This window comes from Lissotriton helveticus, chromosome 4_1 (assembly GCF_964261635.1).
Source record: "Lissotriton helveticus chromosome 4_1, aLisHel1.1, whole genome shotgun sequence".
Lineage (NCBI taxonomy): Eukaryota > Metazoa > Chordata > Amphibia > Caudata > Salamandridae > Lissotriton > Lissotriton helveticus.
In genome coordinates this window covers 1,944,840,903-1,944,859,850 of record NC_136063.1, presented here as the reverse complement: position 1 = coordinate 1,944,859,850, position 18,948 = coordinate 1,944,840,903, and positions in this window count along the sequence as shown.

Here is an 18,948-nt window from a genome sequence, read left to right as displayed (position 1 = left end):
GGGTCACATGGTGCCCAGGTCGCAGTCATCAACGAGTAATGGAAGGTCTATTCACATCAGGACCAGAAGGCTCTGTAACAGTTCGAGGACGGAAGTCGTGACGACAGAATTAAGTCTACCGCTAGGGAGATAAGATGCCGCCTGTCACTGTGGCCAGGTCTCCCCATGTACAGCCCAGTTTAGTGCTTTTGGGGTTTGAATGTCATGGATTGCACGTGGTAATACGTGGAAATGCCGAGGCTAAAGGAACTCGAATGTGAAGGAACACCACCAGTGACAAGTCACCACAGAAATACGAGCTATTTGCGCATAGTCAATCGGAAGGGGCCGGTCACGGAGGCCTTACAAACCGTACAGGCGCCAGTGCATTGTTAGTTGATTAATGTGTCGTATGGCGAGAGGGGCACCTTAATATGTCTAGTGGGTTTTAAAGCTGGAAGGCCCCAGACCTCACCGCCCCCCTGAAATGACCTGCTTTGTGCGGGAGACACAAGGACATCTCGCAGGGCATCCCGCGGGGCGACCGGAGAAAACCAGTCGGCTCAGTCGCTGGCAGGTCCAGGCGGCTAGAAAAAACATCTCAAGGCAGAGCACGCTCTTCAAAACCACCCGGGAGCAAAGGGGGAGGGAGGGAGGAAAACAAGCCCCCCGCGGGGAGAAAAAGGCCTTTACAAATGATAACCTTAATGTTTTGGTATAGAGAAGCCAAAGTACAGGCAAAAGTCTGCAAACAGGCTTCGTGTAGAATCGAATTCTGAAAGCTCTTTACAAATAAGGCACACGGCTGTTTTTTTTCCCTCCTGGGATAAATGGCGCATCTTTTTTCGCCCTTGTCAGCCGGCCCGGCATCCCTTGTAGCGCAAGCTAATTCAGATTCGTTTGTTTCTCCAAAAGCACCGGAAGTGTTCCGATAAAGCTGTCAACGGCCTTTTTAACTGGGCAATGTTTTTTTTTAAGTTGCCCAACAGTTTCAAGGAATTGCCTTGCATCGGGTTACCAAGTGGGTGTACACACCAGGCTAAGTTCCTGGCGAAACACAGCGGGACACTGTATGTGGGCACCGAGCATCCACAGATATCAGTGGAACAACTATGCATACATTGTAAAATCTATATATACCATGCCTGGAAAATATTAAAAAGTGCTCTGGCAACCCCTCAGCCTTTAAAACATGTTTTTTATTTATGACTTTACATTTATTGCTCAGAATTGGTTGATAGGTCGTGCATCCTGGAACTTGAGTACACGAATGTTGTCTTTTAGATTACTAATCACACAGGAACTACGAACATTGAGGTCATGTATCGGGCTACTTTATACCATCTGTAAAAAATATATACATACATTAATAAGCTTGATTTTTTTTCGTGTTTGGTCTTCTACATAATTGTGCACAGGCGAGGCAAGGCGTGGTTCGGTCGTACTAGCTCGGTACGATGGTGGGCATTGCTTATTTATTTTACAGTTTTATATAGTGCGCTTTCCATGTGTTGATTTCTCTTACATAAAAAAACACATGCCCATGGTTTCAAGCCCTCCAATTGCTTTGTTTTCATTTTCATATTTAGATGAGTTTTCTTAATTACTGTCAGATAGCTCAGTCCAATGCCCGCCCGTCCGCCCTTACACGCCGCACTAATCTAACCTCCAGTTGTGATATCTTTGAATAGGGCGCACTTTGGTGACCCATCGGGACTGGGGGGCGGAGGTGCTAATTTAAGGCTGAGTTTCTCCGGATACATCAGCGCTAACGTTTGCTTTGCACTTTAACGGGCTTTAAGTGATAGGCCCATGCCACTCCAGAGACATCTTAAAAGGCTTCGTCTCGCCCTCCCTTCCTCACCTTTTTTTCTCTCGTCCTCGTCTTGCACGTCTTTTACCCCTTTCTCTCTCTCCATCTTTACAAAAAACAAAAACAAAAAAATACTTTTCTTCCTTGAAAGCACGGACAATTTACGACGACAGAAAGCGCTCGAACGCCCTTGGACCCGCCCTGTTCGCGCTATTTAAATCTGCAAAAAAAGGAAACAATGGCGCGGCAGTCACATCCTGAGCGCATTGTTTGCGCCTCACGCGCGGGTGCGCAAACAGCCCCACACCTTTTCTTCCAGCTCTGAGAGGCTGGGGCATTGCCCCTATTTAAGGACACACGCTGCTCTGGGGATCTGTTCATAGACCGCCGAAAATCGCTAAATTGTCGGATAGTTAAAAGTTACTGGCTAGAGAAAGAAATAATCCTTAAAATAATAGCTTCTTTTGATGGTGGAAATTACTTGTTGCCTCCTGCTAACACGTCATTGTCCTTCGTCTTACATATTGGATCGCCTCAGTTCTCGTCTCTGAGCGTTGGGGAGGGGGGTGCTTTCTGGGAGGAAAACCTCTCAAGTAAGACGTGCCAGTCTATAATTGAAGGCTTTGCCAAAAAGAAGATGCACCGATGGAAAACAAGCACGTTGGCGTGCAGCTCTGCTACTAACTAGGTACTTAAAGTTAAAAGTGGAATCGACTACGGCTGGGGAGCAGGAGAGAGGCCTCCCAAGCCCTGAAGCTCACCAACTTCCCGTCTTGGGACCACCTGAAAGGCGGTAGGGCTCTGCCTCTAGCGTTCAGTAAGAAGCACTGCAACCTATCCAGGGAAGACTCCGTGTGTGTGTGGAGCCCCAGAGAGAAAAGGGCACATCGGAGGGGTAGACAACTCAAGACCCCACTCACATTAACCTACCAGCTCCCAGTCAGACCTCCGTGCCCTGCGCCGCCTGTGGGGTGGGTCCTGGGGTACGCCCCCTGCCGTCGTCGGAAGCCGATCGTCTCTCCGGGAGATGCTATCTTTCTATTCTTGGAAGCCTGTAGAGAGCGAGCTGTCGACGACAAGAAGCACTGAGGGCAGCAAACGGGCAGGATCACTGCCAAGGACACTGTGAAGTCTTCGCCCCCACCCCTCTCCTCCAATCAGATACCACTCGCCCCACTGAGCTCCCTGCACAGTGCTGTGCGGTACATCTGGCCTGGGTGGTGACCCTATTGCAAGGCCAGTCTTTAAAGACAGTACTGGTGGGGTGGAGCAGTGCTGTGCTACACGTCTGCCCTAGGTGGTGACCACACCGCAAGGCCATCTTCAAAGACAGTCCTGGGGGTGAGGGGGTGGCGCAGTTCTGCGCTGCACGTCTGGCCTGGGTGGTGACCATACTGCAAGGCCAGTCATTAAAGACAGTACTGGCGGGTGGCACAGTGCTGTGCAGCACGTTTGGCCCGGGTGGTGACCATACTGCAAGGCCAGTCTTTAAAGACAGTACTGGCGGGTTGGCACAGTGCTGTGCTGCATGTCTGCCCTGGGTGGTGACCATACTGGAAGGCAGAGGCGCAACTAGAGACACATTTCGGGGGGGGGCTAAGAGAACATTTCGGGGGGGCTGAACCTTTAATCAGTAAGCAGAGTGGAGCTGCAGGGGCTCTTAGAAGGGGTGAAACAACTGCAAGGCTTAATTAACATTCAAACGGTCTTTTAAAGACCTGTGAAACCTTCGATTGCGGCTCTGTGTGTGCCCGGGATCTGTCTCATCCCGGGCTGCCACACACGACGGGGGGGGGGGGGCGGGGGCTGAAGCCCGGTGAGTCCAATGGGTGTTGCGCGCCTGCTGGAAGGCCAGTCTTTAAAGACAGTACTGGGGGTGAGGGAGTGGCGCAGTGCTGTGCTGCACGTCTGGCCTGGGTGGTGACCACACTGCAAGGCCAGACTTCAAAGACAGTACTAGTGGTGAGGGGTTGGCGCAGTGATGTGCGGCACGCCTTGGTCTGGGGGGGACCATACTGCAAGGCCAGTCTTTAAACACAGTACTGGGAGTGAGGGGGTGACACAGTGCTGTGCTGCAAGTCTGGACCTGAGTGGTGATCATACTGCAAGGCTAGTCTTTAAAGACAGTACTGGCGGGGTGGCGCAGTGCTGCGCTGCACGTCTGGCCTGGGTGGCGACCATACTGCAAGGCCAGTCTTTAAAGACAGTACTAGGGAGGGTGGTGCAGTGCTGTGCTGCACATCTGGCATGGGTGGAATACTGCAAGGCCAGACTTTAAAAACAGCACTGGCGGGGTGGTGCAGTGCTGTGCGGCCCGCCTTGGTCTTGGTGGTATTCGGTGGGAGAGGTGTGGCGCCGCGGCCAGGGCGACCGACGCTGGAATCTGGGGACCACGGTTCGATCCCCGGCTCCGGCGGCAGGTTAGCCCAGCACCATGTGACTCTGGGCAATAGCTCGCTTAATCTTCCCGACGGCCCCCCAGCGCCTAGAGACCCTTACGGGTGATTGTGCGCTTTACAAATGTGGACTTTACTTTACACTGCAAGGCCAGGCTTTAAAGACGGTACTAGCGGCGTGGCGCAGTGCTTTGCTGCACGTGTGCCCTGGGTGGTGACCATGCTTCAGGGCCAGTCTTTAAAGACAGTACTGGGGAGGGTGGCGCAGTGCTGTGCTGCACATCTGCCCTGGGTGGTGGCCATACTTCAAGACCAGGCTTTAAATACAGTGATGGCAGGGTGGCGCAGTGCTGTGCTGCACGTCTGCCCTGGGTGGTGACCATACTGCAAGGCCAGTCTTTAAAGACAGTACTGGGAGGGTGGCGCAGTGCTGTGCTGCACATCTGCCCTTGGTGGGACCATACTGCAAGGTCAGTCTTTAAAGACGGTACTGGGGGGGGGAGGCGCAGCGCTGTACCGCATGCCTGGGCCTGGGTGGTGATCATACTGCAAGGCCAGTTTTTAAAGATAGTACTGGCGGGATGGCGCAGTGCTGTGCTGCACGTCTGGCCTGGGTGGTGACCACACTGCAAGGCCAGACTTCAAAGGCAGTACTAGGCGTGAGGGGGTGGCGCAGTGCTGTGCGGCACGCCTTGGTCTGGGTGGGACCATACTGCAAGGCCAGTCTTTGAACACAGTACTGGGGGTGAGGGGGTGACACAGTGCTGTGCTGCAAGTCTGGACCTGGGTGGTGATCATACTGCAAGGCTAGTCTTTAAAGACAGTACTGGTGGGGTGGCGCAGTGCGGCGCTGCACGTCTGGCCTGGGTGGCGACCATACTGCAAGGCCAGTCTTTAAAGACAGTACTGATGGGGTGGCGCAGTGCTGTGCTGCACGTCTGCTCTGGGTGGTGACCATACTGCAAGGCCAGTATTTAAAGACAGTACTGGTGGGGTAGCGCAGTGCTGTGCTGCACGTCTGCTCTAGGTGGTGACCATACCGCAAGGCCAGTCTTTAAAATCAGTAGTGAGGAGGGTGGCACAGTGCTGTGCTGCACGTCTGACCTGGGTGGTGACCATACTGCATGGCCAGTCTTTAAAGACAGTACTGGCGGGGTGACGCAGTTTTGTGCTGCACGTCTGGGCCTGGGTGATGCCCACACTGCAAGGCCAGTCTTTAAAGACAGTACTGGTGGGATGGCGCAGTGCTGTGCAGCACGTCTGGCCTGGGTGGTGACAATACTGCATGGCCAATCTTTAAAGACAGCACTAGGGAGGGTGGTGCAGTGCTGTGCTGCACATCTGGCATGGGTGGTATACTGCAAGGCCTGACTTTAAAGACAGCACTGGCGGGGTGGTGCAGTGCTGTGCGGCCCGCCTTGTTCTTGGTGGTATTCACACTGCAAGGCCAGGCTTTAAAGACGGTACTGGTGGCGTGGCGCAGTGCTTTGCTGCAAGTGTGGCCTGGGTGGTGACCATGCTTCAGGGCCAGTCTTTAAAGACAGTACTGGGGAGGGTGGCGCAGTGCTGTGCTGCACATCTGCCCTGGGTGGTGGCCATACTTCAAAACTAGGCTTTAAATACAGTGATGGCAGGGTGGCGCAGTGCTGTGCTGCACGTCTGCCCTGGGTGGTGACCATACTGCAAGGCCAGTCTTGAAAGACAGTACTGGCGGGGTGGCGCAGTGCTGTGCTGCACATCTGCCCTTGTTGTGACCATACTGCAAAGTCAGTCTTTAAAAACGGTACGAGGGGAGGGGGAGGCGCAGTGCTGTGCTGCACGTCTGGACCTTGGTGGTGATCATACTGCAAGGCCAGTCTTTAAAGACAGTACTGGTGGGGTGACGCAGTGCTGTGCTGCACGTCTGCTCTGGGTGGTGACCATACTTCAAGGCCAGTCTTTAAAGACAGTACTTGCGGGGTGGCGCAGTGCTGAGCATCACGTCTGCCGTGAGAGGTGACCATACTGCATGGCCAGTCTTTAAAGACAGTACTGGGGTGAGGGGGTGACGCAGTGCTGTGCTGTGCTGCACGTCTGGACCTGGGTGGTGATCATACTGCAAGGCCAGTCTTCAAAGACGGTACTGGCGGGGTGGCGCAGTGCTGTGCTGCACGTCTGGGTCTGGGTGGTGACCACACTGCATGGCCAGTCTTTAAAGACAGAACTAGCTGGGTGGCGCAGTGCTGTGCTGCACGTCTGGCCTGGGTGGTGACCATACTGCATGGCCAGTCTTTAAAGACAATACTGGCGGGGTGGCGCAGTGCTGTGCTGCACGTCTGGGCCTGGGTGATGACCACACTGCAAGGCCAGTCTTTAAAGACAGTACTGGCGGGATGGCGCAGTGCTGTGCTGCACGTTTGGCCTGGGTGGTGACTACACTGCAAGGCCAGACATCAAAGACAGTACTAGGGGTGAGGGGGTGGCGCAGTGCTGTGCGGCACGCCTTGGTCTGGGTGGGACCATACTGCAAGGCCAGTCTTTAAACACAGCACTGGGGGTGAGGGGGTGACGCAGTGCTGTGCTGCAAGTCTGGACCTGGGTGGTGATCATACTGCAAGGCTAGTCTTTAAAGACAGTACTGGCGGGGTGGCGCAGTGCTGCGCTGCACGTCTGGCCTGGGTGGCAACCATACTGCAAGGCCAGTCTTTAAAGACAGTACTGGTGGGGTGGCGCAGTGCTGTGCTGCACGTCTGCTCTGGGTGGTGACCATACTGCAAGGCCAGTCTTTAAAGACAGTACTGGCGGGGTGGCGCAGTGCTGTGCTGCACGTCTGGGCCTGGGTGATGCCCACACTGCAAGGCCAGTCTTTAAAGACAGTACTGGTGGGATGGCGCAGTGCTGTGCAGCACGTCTGGCCTGGGTGGTGACAATACTGCAAGGCCAATCTTTAAAGACAGTACTAGGGAGGGTGGTGCAGTGCTGTGCTGCACATCTGGCATGGGCGGTATACTGCAAGGCCAGACTTTAAAGACAGCACTGACGGGGTGGTGCGGTGCTGTACGGCCCGCCTGGGTCTTGGTGGTATTCACACTGCAAGGCCAGGCTTTATAGACGGTACTGGCGGCGTGGCGCAGTGCTTTGCTGCACATGTGGCCTGGGTGGTGACCATGCTTCAGGGCCGGTCTTTAAAGACAGTACTGGGGAGGGTGGCGCAGTGCTGTGCTGAAAATCTGCCCTGGGTGTTGGCCATACTTCAAGGCCAGGCTTTAAATACAGTGATGGCAGGGTGGCGCAGTGCTATGCTGCACGTCTGCCCTGGGTGGTGACCATACTCTAAGGCCAGTCTTTAAAGACAGTACTGGCGGGGTGGCGCAGTGCTGTGCTGCACATCTACCCTTGGTGGGACCATACTGCAAGGTCAGTCTTTGAAGACGGTACTGGTGGGGGGAGGCGCAGCGCTGTGCTGCACGCCTGGGACTGGGTGGTGATCATACTGCAAGGCCAGTCTTTAAAGACAGTACTGGTGGGGTGGCGCAGTGCTGTGCTGCACGTCTGCTCTAGGTGGTGACCATACTGCAAGGCCAGACTTTAAAGACAGTACTGGTGGGGTGGTGCAGGGCTGTGCTGCACGCCTGCTCTAGGTGGTGACCATACTGCAAGGCCAGTCTTTAAAGACAGTAGTGAGGAGGGTGGCACAGTGCTGTGCTGCACGTCTGACCTGGGTGGTGACCATACTGCATGGCCAGTCTTTAAAGACAGTACTGGGGTGAGGGGGTGACACAGTGCTGTGCTGCACGTCTGGACCTGGGTGGTGATCATACTTCAAGACCAGGCTTTAAATACAGTGATGGCAGGGTGGTGCAGTGCTGTGCTGCACGTCTGCCCTGGGTGGTGACCATACTGCAAGGCCAGGCTTTAAAGAAAGTACTGGCAGGGTGGCCCAGTGCTGTGCTGCACATCTGCCCTTAGTGAACCATACTGCAAGGTCAGTCTTTAAAGACGGTACTGGGGGGGGGGGGGTCGCAGCGCTGTGCTGCACGCCTGGGCCTGGGTGGTGATCATACTGCAAGGCCAGTCTTTAAAGACGGTACTGGCGGGATGGCGCAGTGCTGAGCATCACGTCTGGCATAGGTGGTGACCATACTGCAAGGCTAGTCTTTAAAGACAGTACTGCGGTGAGGGGGTGACGCAGTGCTGTGCTGCACGTCTGGACCTGGGTGGTGATCATACTGCAAGGCCAGTCTTTAAAGACAGTACTGGTGGGGTGGCGCAGTGCTGTGCTGCACGTCTGGACCTGGGTGGTGATCATACTGCAAGGCCAGTCTTTAAAGACAGTACTGGTGAGGTGGCGCAGTGCTGTGCTGCACGTTTGCTCTGGGTGGTGACCATACTGCAAGGCCAGTTTTTAAAGACAGTAGTGAGGAGGGTGGCGCAGTGCTGTGCTGCACGTCTGCCCTGGGTGGTGACCATACTTCAAGGCCAGTCTTTAAAGACAGTACTGGCGGGGTGGCGCAGTGCTGAGCATCACGCCTGCCGTGGGTGGTGACCATACTGCAAGGCCAGTCTTTAAAGACAGTACTGGGGTGAGGGGGTGACACAGTGCTGTACTGCACGTCTGGACCTGGGTGGTGATCATACTGCAAGGCCAGTCTTTAAAGACAGTACTGGTGGGGTGGCGCAGTGCTGTGCTGCACGTTTGCTCTGGGTGGTGACCATACTGCAAGGCCAGTTTTTAAAGACAGTAGTGAGGAGGGTGGCGCAGTGCTGTGCTGCACGTCTGCCCTGGGTGGTGGCCATACTGCAAGGCCAGTCTTCAAAGACGGTACTGGCGGGTTGGCGCAGTGCTGTGCTGCACGTCTGGGTCTGGGTGGTGACCACACTGCATGGCCAGTCTTTAAAGACAGAACTGGCGGGGTGGCGCAGTGCTGTGCTGCACGTCTGGCCTGGGTGGTGACCATACTGCATGGCCAGTCTTTAAAGACAGTACTGGCGGGGTAGCGCAATGCTGTGCTGCACGTCTGGGCCTGGGTGATGACCACACTGCGAGGCCAGTCTTTAAAGACAGTACTGGCGGGATGGCGCAGTGCTGTGCTGCACGTTTGGCCTGGGTGGTGACTACACTGCAAGGCCAGACATCAAAGACAGTACTAGGGGTGAGGGGGTGGCGCAGTGCTGTGCGGCACGCCTTGGTCTGGGTGGGACCATACTGCAAGGCCAGTCTTTAAACACAGCACTGGGGGTGAGGGGGTGACGCAGTGCTGTGCTGCAAGTCTGGACCTGGGTGGTGATCATACTGCAAGGCTAGTCTTTAAAGACAGTACTGGCGGGGTGGCGCAGTGCTGCGCTGCACGTCTGGCCTGGGTGGCAACCATACTGCAAGGCCAGTCTTTAAAGACAGTACTGGTGGGGTGGCGCAGTGCTGTGCTGCACGTCTGCTCTGGGTGGTGACCATACTGCAAGGCCAGTCTTTAAAGACAGTACTGGCGGGGTGGCGCAGTGCTGTGCTGCACGTCTGGGCCTGGGTGATGCCCACACTGCAAGGCCAGTCTTTAAAGACAGTACTGGTGGGATGGCGCAGTGCTGTGCAGCACGTCTGGCCTGGGTGGTGACAATACTGCAAGGCCAATCTTTAAAGACAGTACTAGGGAGGGTGGTGCAGTGCTGTGCTGCACATCTGGCATGGGCGGTATACTGCAAGGCCAGACTTTAAAGACAGCACTGGCGGGGTGGTGCGGTGCTGTACGGCCCGCCTGGGTCTTGGTGGTATTCACACTGCAAGGCCAGGCTTTATAGACGGTACTGGCGGCGTGGCGCAGTGCTTTGCTGCACATGTGGCCTGGGTGGTGACCATGCTTCAGGGCCGGTCTTTAAAGACAGTACTGGGGAGGGTGGCGCAGTGCTGTGCTGAAAATCTGCCCTGGGTGTTGGCCATACTTCAAGGCCAGGCTTTAAATACAGTGATGGCAGGGTGGCGCAGTGCTATGCTGCACGTCTGCCCTGGGTGGTGACCATACTCTAAGGCCAGTCTTTAAAGACAGTACTGGCGGGGTGGCGCAGTGCTGTGCTGCACATCTACCCTTGGTGGGACCATACTGCAAGGTCAGTCTTTGAAGACGGTACTGGTGGGGGGAGGCGCAGCGCTGTGCTGCACGCCTGGGACTGGGTGGTGATCATACTGCAAGGCCAGTCTTTAAAGACAGTACTGGTGGGGTGGCGCAGTGCTGTGCTGCACGTCTGCTCTAGGTGGTGACCATACTGCAAGGCCAGACTTTAAAGACAGTACTGGTGGGGTGGTGCAGGGCTGTGCTGCACGCCTGCTCTAGGTGGTGACCATACTGCAAGGCCAGTCTTTAAAGACAGTAGTGAGGAGGGTGGCACAGTGCTGTGCTGCACGTCTGACCTGGGTGGTGACCATACTGCATGGCCAGTCTTTAAAGACAGTACTGGGGTGAGGGGGTGACACAGTGCTGTGCTGCACGTCTGGACCTGGGTGGTGATCATACTTCAAGACCAGGCTTTAAATACAGTGATGGCAGGGTGGTGCAGTGCTGTGCTGCACGTCTGCCCTGGGTGGTGACCATACTGCAAGGCCAGGCTTTAAAGAAAGTACTGGCAGGGTGGCCCAGTGCTGTGCTGCACATCTGCCCTTAGTGAACCATACTGCAAGGTCAGTCTTTAAAGACGGTACTGGGGGGGGGGGGGGGTCGCAGCGCTGTGCTGCACGCCTGGGCCTGGGTGGTGATCATACTGCAAGGCCAGTCTTTAAAGACGGTACTGGCGGGATGGCGCAGTGCTGAGCATCACGTCTGGCATAGGTGGTGACCATACTGCAAGGCTAGTCTTTAAAGACAGTACTGCGGTGAGGGGGTGACGCAGTGCTGTGCTGCACGTCTGGACCTGGGTGGTGATCATACTGCAAGGCCAGTCTTTAAAGACAGTACTGGTGGGGTGGCGCAGTGCTGTGCTGCACGTCTGGACCTGGGTGGTGATCATACTGCAAGGCCAGTCTTTAAAGACAGTACTGGTGAGGTGGCGCAGTGCTGTGCTGCACGTTTGCTCTGGGTGGTGACCATACTGCAAGGCCAGTTTTTAAAGACAGTAGTGAGGAGGGTGGCGCAGTGCTGTGCTGCACGTCTGCCCTGGGTGGTGACCATACTTCAAGGCCAGTCTTTAAAGACAGTACTGGCGGGGTGGCGCAGTGCTGAGCATCACGCCTGCCGTGGGTGGTGACCATACTGCAAGGCCAGTCTTTAAAGACAGTACTGGGGTGAGGGGGTGACACAGTGCTGTACTGCACGTCTGGACCTGGGTGGTGATCATACTGCAAGGCCAGTCTTTAAAGACAGTACTGGTGGGGTGGCGCAGTGCTGTGCTGCACGTTTGCTCTGGGTGGTGACCATACTGCAAGGCCAGTTTTTAAAGACAGTAGTGAGGAGGGTGGCGCAGTGCTGTGCTGCACGTCTGCCCTGGGTGGTGGCCATACTGCAAGGCCAGTCTTCAAAGACGGTACTGGCGGGTTGGCGCATTGCTGTGCTGCACGTCTGGGCCTGGGTAGTGACCACACTGCATGGCCAGTCTTTAAAGACAGAACTGGCGGGGTGGCGCAGTGCTGTGCTGCACGTCTGGCCTGGGTGGTGACCATACTGCATGGCCAGTCTTTAAAGACAGTACTGGCGGGGTAGCGCAATGCTGTGCTGCACGTCTGGGCCTGGGTGATGACCACACTGCGAGGCCAGTCTTTAAAGACAGTACTGGCGGGATGGCGCAGTGCTGTGCTGCACGTCTGGCCTGGGTGGTGACCACACTGCAAGGCCAGACTTCAAAGACAGTACTAGGGGTGAGGGGGTGGCGCAGTGCTGTGTGGCACGCCTTGGTTTGGGTGGGACCATACTGCAAGGCCAGTCTTTAAACACAGTACTGGGGGTGAGGGGGTGACGCAGTGCTGTGCTGCAAGTCTGGACCTGGGTGGGGATCATACTGCAAGGCCAGTCTTTAAAGACAGTACTGGCGGGGTGGCGTAGTGCTTAGCATCACGTCTGCCCTGGGTGGTGACCATACTGCCAGGCCAGTCTTTAAAGACAGTACTGGGGTGAGGGGGTGACGCAGTGCTGTGCTGCACGTCTGCTCTGGGTGGTGACCATACTGCAAGGCCAGTCTTTAAAGACAGTAGTGAGGAGGGTGGCGCAGTGCTGTGCTGCACGTCTGCCTTGGGTGGTGGCCATACTGCAAGGCCAGTCTTCAAAGACGGTACTGGCCGGGTGGCGCAGTGCTGTGCTGCACGTCTGGGCCTGGGTGGTGACCACACTGCTTGGCCAGTCTTTAAAGACAGAACTGGTGGGGTGGCGCAGGGCTGTGCTGCACGTCTGGCCTGGGTGGTGACAATACTGCAAGGCCAATCTTTAAAGACAGTACTAGGGAGGGTGGTGCAGTGCTGAGCATCACGTCTGCCCTAGGTGGTGACCATACTGCAAGGCCAGTCTTTAAAGACAGTACTGGGGTGAGGGGGTGACGCAGTGCTGTGCTGCACGTCTGGACCTGGGTGGTGATCATACTGCAAGGCCAGTCTTTAAAGACAGTACTGGTGGGGTGACGCAGTGCTGAGCATCACGTCTGCCGTGAGTGGTGACCATACTGCATGGCCAGTCTTTAAAGACAGTACTGGGGTGAGGGGGTGACACAGTGCTGTGCTGCACGTCTGGACCTAGGTGGTGATCATACTGCAAGGCTAGTCTTTAAAGACAGTACTGGCGGGGTGGCGCAGTGCTGCGCTGCACGTCTGGCCTGGGTGGTGACCATATTGCAAGGCCAGTCTTTAAAGACAGTACTGGTGGGGTGGCGCAGTGCTGTGCTGCATGTCTGCTCTGGGTGGTGACCATACTGCAAGGCCAGTCTTTAAAGACAGTACTGGTGGGGTGGCGCAGTGCTGTGCTGCACGTCTGCTCTTGGTGGTGACCATACTGCAAGGCCAGTTTTTAAAGACAGTACTGGCGGGGTGGAGCAGTGCTGTGCTGCACGTCTGGGCCTGGGTGATGACCACACTGCAAGGCCAGTCTTTAAAGACAGTACTGGTGGGATGGCGCAGTGCTGTGCAGCACGTCTGGCCTGGGTGGTGACTACACTGCAAGGCCAGACTTCAAAGACAGTACTAGGGGTGAGGGGGTGGCGCAGTGCTGTGCGGCACACCTTGGTCTGGGTGGGACCATACTGCAAGGCCAGTCTTTAAACACAGTACTGGGGGTGAGGGGGCCACGCAGTGCTGTGCTGCAAGTCTGGACCTAGGTGGTGATCATACTGCAAGGCTAGTCTTTAAAGACAGTACTGGCGGGGTGGCGCAGTGCTGCGCTGCACGTCTGGCCTGGGTGGCGACCATACTGCAAGGCCAGTCTTTAAAGACAGTACTGGTGGGGTGGCGCAGTGCTGTGCTGCACGTTTGCTCTGGGTGGTGACCATACTGCAAGGCCAGTCTTTAAAGACAGTACTGGTGGGGTGGCGCTGTGCTGCACGTCTGCTCTTGGTGGTGACCATACTGCAAGGCCAGTTTTTAAAGACAGTACTGGCGGGGTGGCACAGTGCTGTGCTGCACGTCTGGGCCTAGGTGATGCCCACACTGCAAGGCCAGTCTTTAAAGACAGCACTGGTGGGATGGCGCAGTGCTGTGCAGCACGTCTGGCCTGGGTGGTGACAATACTGCAAGGCCAATCTTTAAAGACAGTACTAGGGAGGGTGGTGCAGTGCTATGCTGCACATCTGGCATGGGTGGTATACTGCAAGGCCAGACTTTAAAGACAGCACTGGCGGGGTGGTGCAGTGCTGTACGGCCCGCCTGGGTCTTGGTGGTATTCACACTGCAAGGCCAGGCTTTATAGACGGTACTGGTGGCGTGGCGCAGTGCTTTGCTGTACGTGTGGCCTGGGTGGTGACCATGCTTCAAGGCCGGTCTTTAAAGACAGTACTGGGGAGGGTGGCGCAGTGCTGTGCTGCAAATCTACCCTTGGTGGGACCATACTGCAAGGTCAGTCTTTAAAGACGGTACTGGTGGGGGGAGGCGCAGCGCTGTGCTGCACGCCTGGGCCTGGGTGGTGATCATACTGCAAGGCCAGTCTTTAAAGACAGTACTGGTGGGGTGGCGCAGTGCTGTGCTGCACGTCTGCTCTAGGTGGTGACCATACTGCAAGGCCAGTCTTTAAAGACAGTACTGGTGGGGTGGCGCAGTGCTGTGCTGCACATCTGCTCTAGGTGGTGACCATACTGCAAGGCCAGTCTTTAAAGACAGTAGTGAGGAGGGTGGCACAGTGCTGTGCTGCACGTCTGACCTGGGTGGTGACCATACTGCATGGCCAGTCTTTATAGACAGTACTGGGGTGAGGGGGTGACACAGTGCTGTGCTGCACGTCTGGACCTGGGTGGTGATCATACTTCAAGACCAAGCTTTAAATACAGTGATGGCAGTGTGGCGCAGTGCTGTGCTGCACGTCTGCCCTGGGTGCTGACCATACTGCAAGGCCAGGCTTTAAAGAAAGTACTGGCAGGGTGGAGCAGTGCTGTGCTGCACATCTGCCCTTAGTGGGTCCATACTGTAAGGTCAGTCTTTAAAGAGGTACTGGGGGGGAGGCGCAGCGCTGTGCTGCACGCCTGGGCCTGGGTGGTGATCATACTGCAAGGCCAGTCTTTAAAGACGGTACTGGCAGGGTGGCGCAGTGCTGAGCATCACGTCTGGCATAGGTGGTGACCATACTGCAAGGCCAGTCTTTAAAGACAGTACTGGGGTGAGGGGGTGACGCAGTGCTGTGCTGCACGTCTGGACCTGGGTGGTGATCATACTGCAAGGCCAGTCTTTAAATACAGTACTGGTGGGGTGGCGCAGTGCTGTGCTGCACGTCTGCTCTGGGTGGTGACCATACTTCAAGGCCAGTCTTTAAAGACAGTACTGGCGGGGTGGCGCAGTGCTGAGCATCACGCCTGCCGTGGGTGGTGACCATACTGCAAGGCCAGTCTTTAAAGACAGTACTGGGGTGAGGGGGTGACACAGTGCTGTGCTGCACGTCTGGACCTGGGTGGTGATCATACTGCAAGGCCAGTCTTTAAAGACAGAACTGGCGGGGTGGAGCAGTGCTGTGCTGCACGTCTGGCCTGGGTGGTGACCATACTGCATGGCTAGTCTTTAAAGACAGTACTGGCGGGGTGGCGCAATGCTGTGCTGCACGTCTGGCCTGGGTGGTGACCACACTGCAAGGCCAGACTTCAAAGACAGTACTAGGGGTGAGGGGGTGGCGCAGTGCTGTGCGGCACGCCTTGGTCTGGGTGGGACCATACTGCAAGGCCAGTCTTTAAACACAGTACTGGGGGTGAGGGGGTGACGCAGTGCTGTGCTGCAAGTCTGGACCTGGGTGGTGATCATACTGCAAGGCCAGTCTTTAAAGACAGTACTGGTGGGGTGGCGCAGTGCTGTGCTGCACGTCTGCTCTGGGTGGTGACCATACTTCAAGGCCAGTCTTTAAAGACAGTACTGGTGGGGTGGCGTAGTGCTGATCATCACGTCTGCCCTGGGTGGTGACCATACTGCAAGGCCGGTCTTTAAAGACAGTACTGGGGTGAGGGGGTGGCGCAGTGCTGTGCTGCACGTCTGCTCTGGGTGGTGACCATACTGCAAGGCCAGTCTTTAAAGACAGTAGAGAGGAGGGTGGCGCAGTGCTGTGCTGAACGTCTGGGCCTGGGTGGTGACCACACTGCATGGCCAGTCTTTAAAAACAGACCTGGCGGGGTGGCGCAGGGCAGTGCTGCACGTCTGGGCCTGGGTGGTGACCGCACTGCATGGCCAGTCTTTAAAGACAGAACTGGTGCGGTGGCGCAGGGCTGTGCTGCACGTCTGGCCTGGGTGGTGACAATACTGCAAGGCCAATCTTTAAAGACAGTACTAGGGAGGGTGGTGCAGTGCTGAGCATCACGTCTGCCCTAGGTGCTGACCATACTGCAAGGCCAGTCTTTAAAGACAATACTGGTGGGGTGGCGCAGTGCTGTGCTGCACGTCTGCTCTGGGTGGTGACCATACTGCAAGGCCAGTCTTTAAAGACAGTAGTGAGGAGCGTGGCGCAGTGCTTTGCTGCACGTCTGCCCTGGGTGGTGGCCATACTGCAAGGCCAGTCTTCAAAGACGGTACTGGCGGGGTGGCGCAGTGCTGTGCTGCACGTCTGGGCCTGGGTGGTGACCACACTGCATAGCCAGTCTTTAAAGACAGTACTGGCGGGGTAGCGCAGTGCTGTGCTGCACGTCTGGTCTGGGTGGTGACCCTACTGCATGGCCAGTCTTTAAAGACAGTACTGGCGGGGTGGCGCAGTGCTGTGCAGCACGTCTGGGCCTGGGTGATGACCACACTGCAAGGCCAGTCTTTAAAGACAGTACTGGTGGGATGGCGCAGTGCTGTGCAGCACGTCTGGCCTGGGTGTTGGCCATACTTCAAGGCCAGGCTTTAAATACAGTGATGGCAGGGTGGCGCAGTGCTGTGCTGCACATCTGCCCTGGGTGGTGACCATACTGCAATGCCAGTCTTTAAAGACAGAACTGGCGGGGTGGCGCAGTGCTGTGCTGCACATCTGCCCTGGGTGGGACCATACTGCAAGGTCAGTCTTTAAAGACGGTACTGGGGGTGGCAGTGCTGTGCTGCACGCCTGGGTCTGGGTGGGACCACACCGCAAGGCCTGTCTTTAAAGACCGTACTGGCGGGGGGAGGGGTGGCGCAGTGCTGTGCAGCACGTCTGCCTGGGTGGTGACAATACTGCAAGGCCAGTCTTTAAAGACAGTACTGGGGTGAGGGGCTGACTCAGTGCTGTGCTGCACGTCTGGACCTGGGTGGTGATCATACTGCAAGGCCAGTCTTTAAAGACAGTACTGGTGGGGTGGCGCATTGCTGTGCTTCACGTCTGCTCTGGGTGGTGACCATACTGCAAGGCCAGTCTTTAAAGACAGTAGTGAGGAGGGTTTCGCAGTGCTGTGCTGCACGTCTGCCCTGGGTGGTGGCCATACTGCAAGGCCAGTCTTCAAAGACGGTACTGGCGGGGTGGCGCAGTGCTGTGCTGCACATCTGGGCCTGGGTGGTGACCACACTGCATGGCCAGTCTTTAAAGACAGTACTGGGGTGAGGGGCTGACTCAGTGCTGTGCTGCACGTCTGGACCTGGGTGGTGATCATACTGCAAGGCCAGTCTTTAAAGACAGTACTGGTGGGGTGGCGCAATGCTGTGCTTCACGTCTGCTCTGGGTGGTGACCATACTGCAAGGCCAGTCTTTAAAGACAGTAGTGAGGAGGGTTTGGCAGTGCTGTGCTGCACGTCTGCCCTGGGTGGTGGCCATACTGCAAGGCCAGTCTTCAAAGACGGTACTGGCGGGGTTGCGCAGTGCTGTGCTGCACATCTGGGCATGGGTGGTGACCACACTGCATGGCCAGTCTTTAAAAACAGTACTGGCGGGGTGGCGCAGTGCTGTGCTGCACGTCTGGCCTGGGTGGTGACCATACTGCATGGCCAGTCTTTAAAGACAGTACTGGCGGGGTGGCGCAGTGCTGTGCTGCACGTCTGGGCCTGGGTGATGACCACACTGCAAGGCCAGTCTTTAAAGACAGTACTGGTGGGATGGCGCAGTGCTGTGCAGCATGTCTGGCCTGGGTGGTGTCCATACTTCAAGGCCAGTCTTTAAATACAGTGATGGCAGGGTGGCGCAGTGCTGTGCTTCACGTCAGCCCTGGGTGGTGACCATACTGCAATGCCAGTCTTTAAAAACAGAACTGGCGGGGCGGCGCAGTACTGTGCTGCACATCTGCCCTGGGTGGGACCATACTGCAAGGTCAGTCTTTAAAGACGGTACTGGGGGTGGCAGTGCTGTGCTGCACGCCTGGGTCTGGGTGGGACCACACCGGAAGGCCTGACTTTAAAGACAGTACTGGCAGGGGGGTTGGCTCAGTGCTGTGCAGCACATCTGGCCTGGGTGGTGACAATACTGCATGGCCAATCTTTAAAGACAGTATTAGGGAGGGTGGTGCAGTGCTGTTCTGCACGTCTGGCATGGGTGGTATACTGCATGGCCAGTCTTTAAAGACAGAACTGGTGGGGTGGCGCAGTGCTGTGCTGCACATCTGCCCTGGGTGGGACCATACTGCAAGGTCAGTCTTTAAAGGCGGTACTGGGGGTGGCAGTGCTGTGCTGCACGCCTGGGTCTGGCTGGGACCACACAGCAAGGCCTGTCTTTTAAGACAGTACTGGCTGGGGGAGGGGTGGCGCAGTGCTGTGCAGCACGTCTGCCTGGGTGGTGACAATACTGCAAGGCCAATCTTTAAAGACAGTACTGGGGTGAGGGGGTGACTCAGTGCTGTGCTGCACATCTGGACCTGGGTGGTGATCATACTGCAAGGCCAGTCTTTAAAGACAGTACTGGTGGCGTGGCGCAATGCTGTGCTGCACGTCTGCTCTGGGTGGTGACCATACTTCAAGGCCAGTCTTTAAAGACAGTACTGGCGGGGTGGCGCAGTGCTGAGCATCACGCCTGCCGTGGGTGGTGACCATACTGCAAGGCCAGTCTTTAAAGACAGTACTGGGGTGAGGGGGTGACACAGTGCTGTGCTGCACGTCTGGACCTGGGTGGTGATCATACTGCAAGGCCAGTCTTTAAAGACAGAACTGGCGGGGTGGAGCAGTGCTGTGCTGCACGTCTGCCCTGGGTGGTGGCCATACTGCAAGGTCAGTCTTCAAAGACGGTACTGGCGGGGTGGCGCAGTGCTGTGCTGCATGTCTGG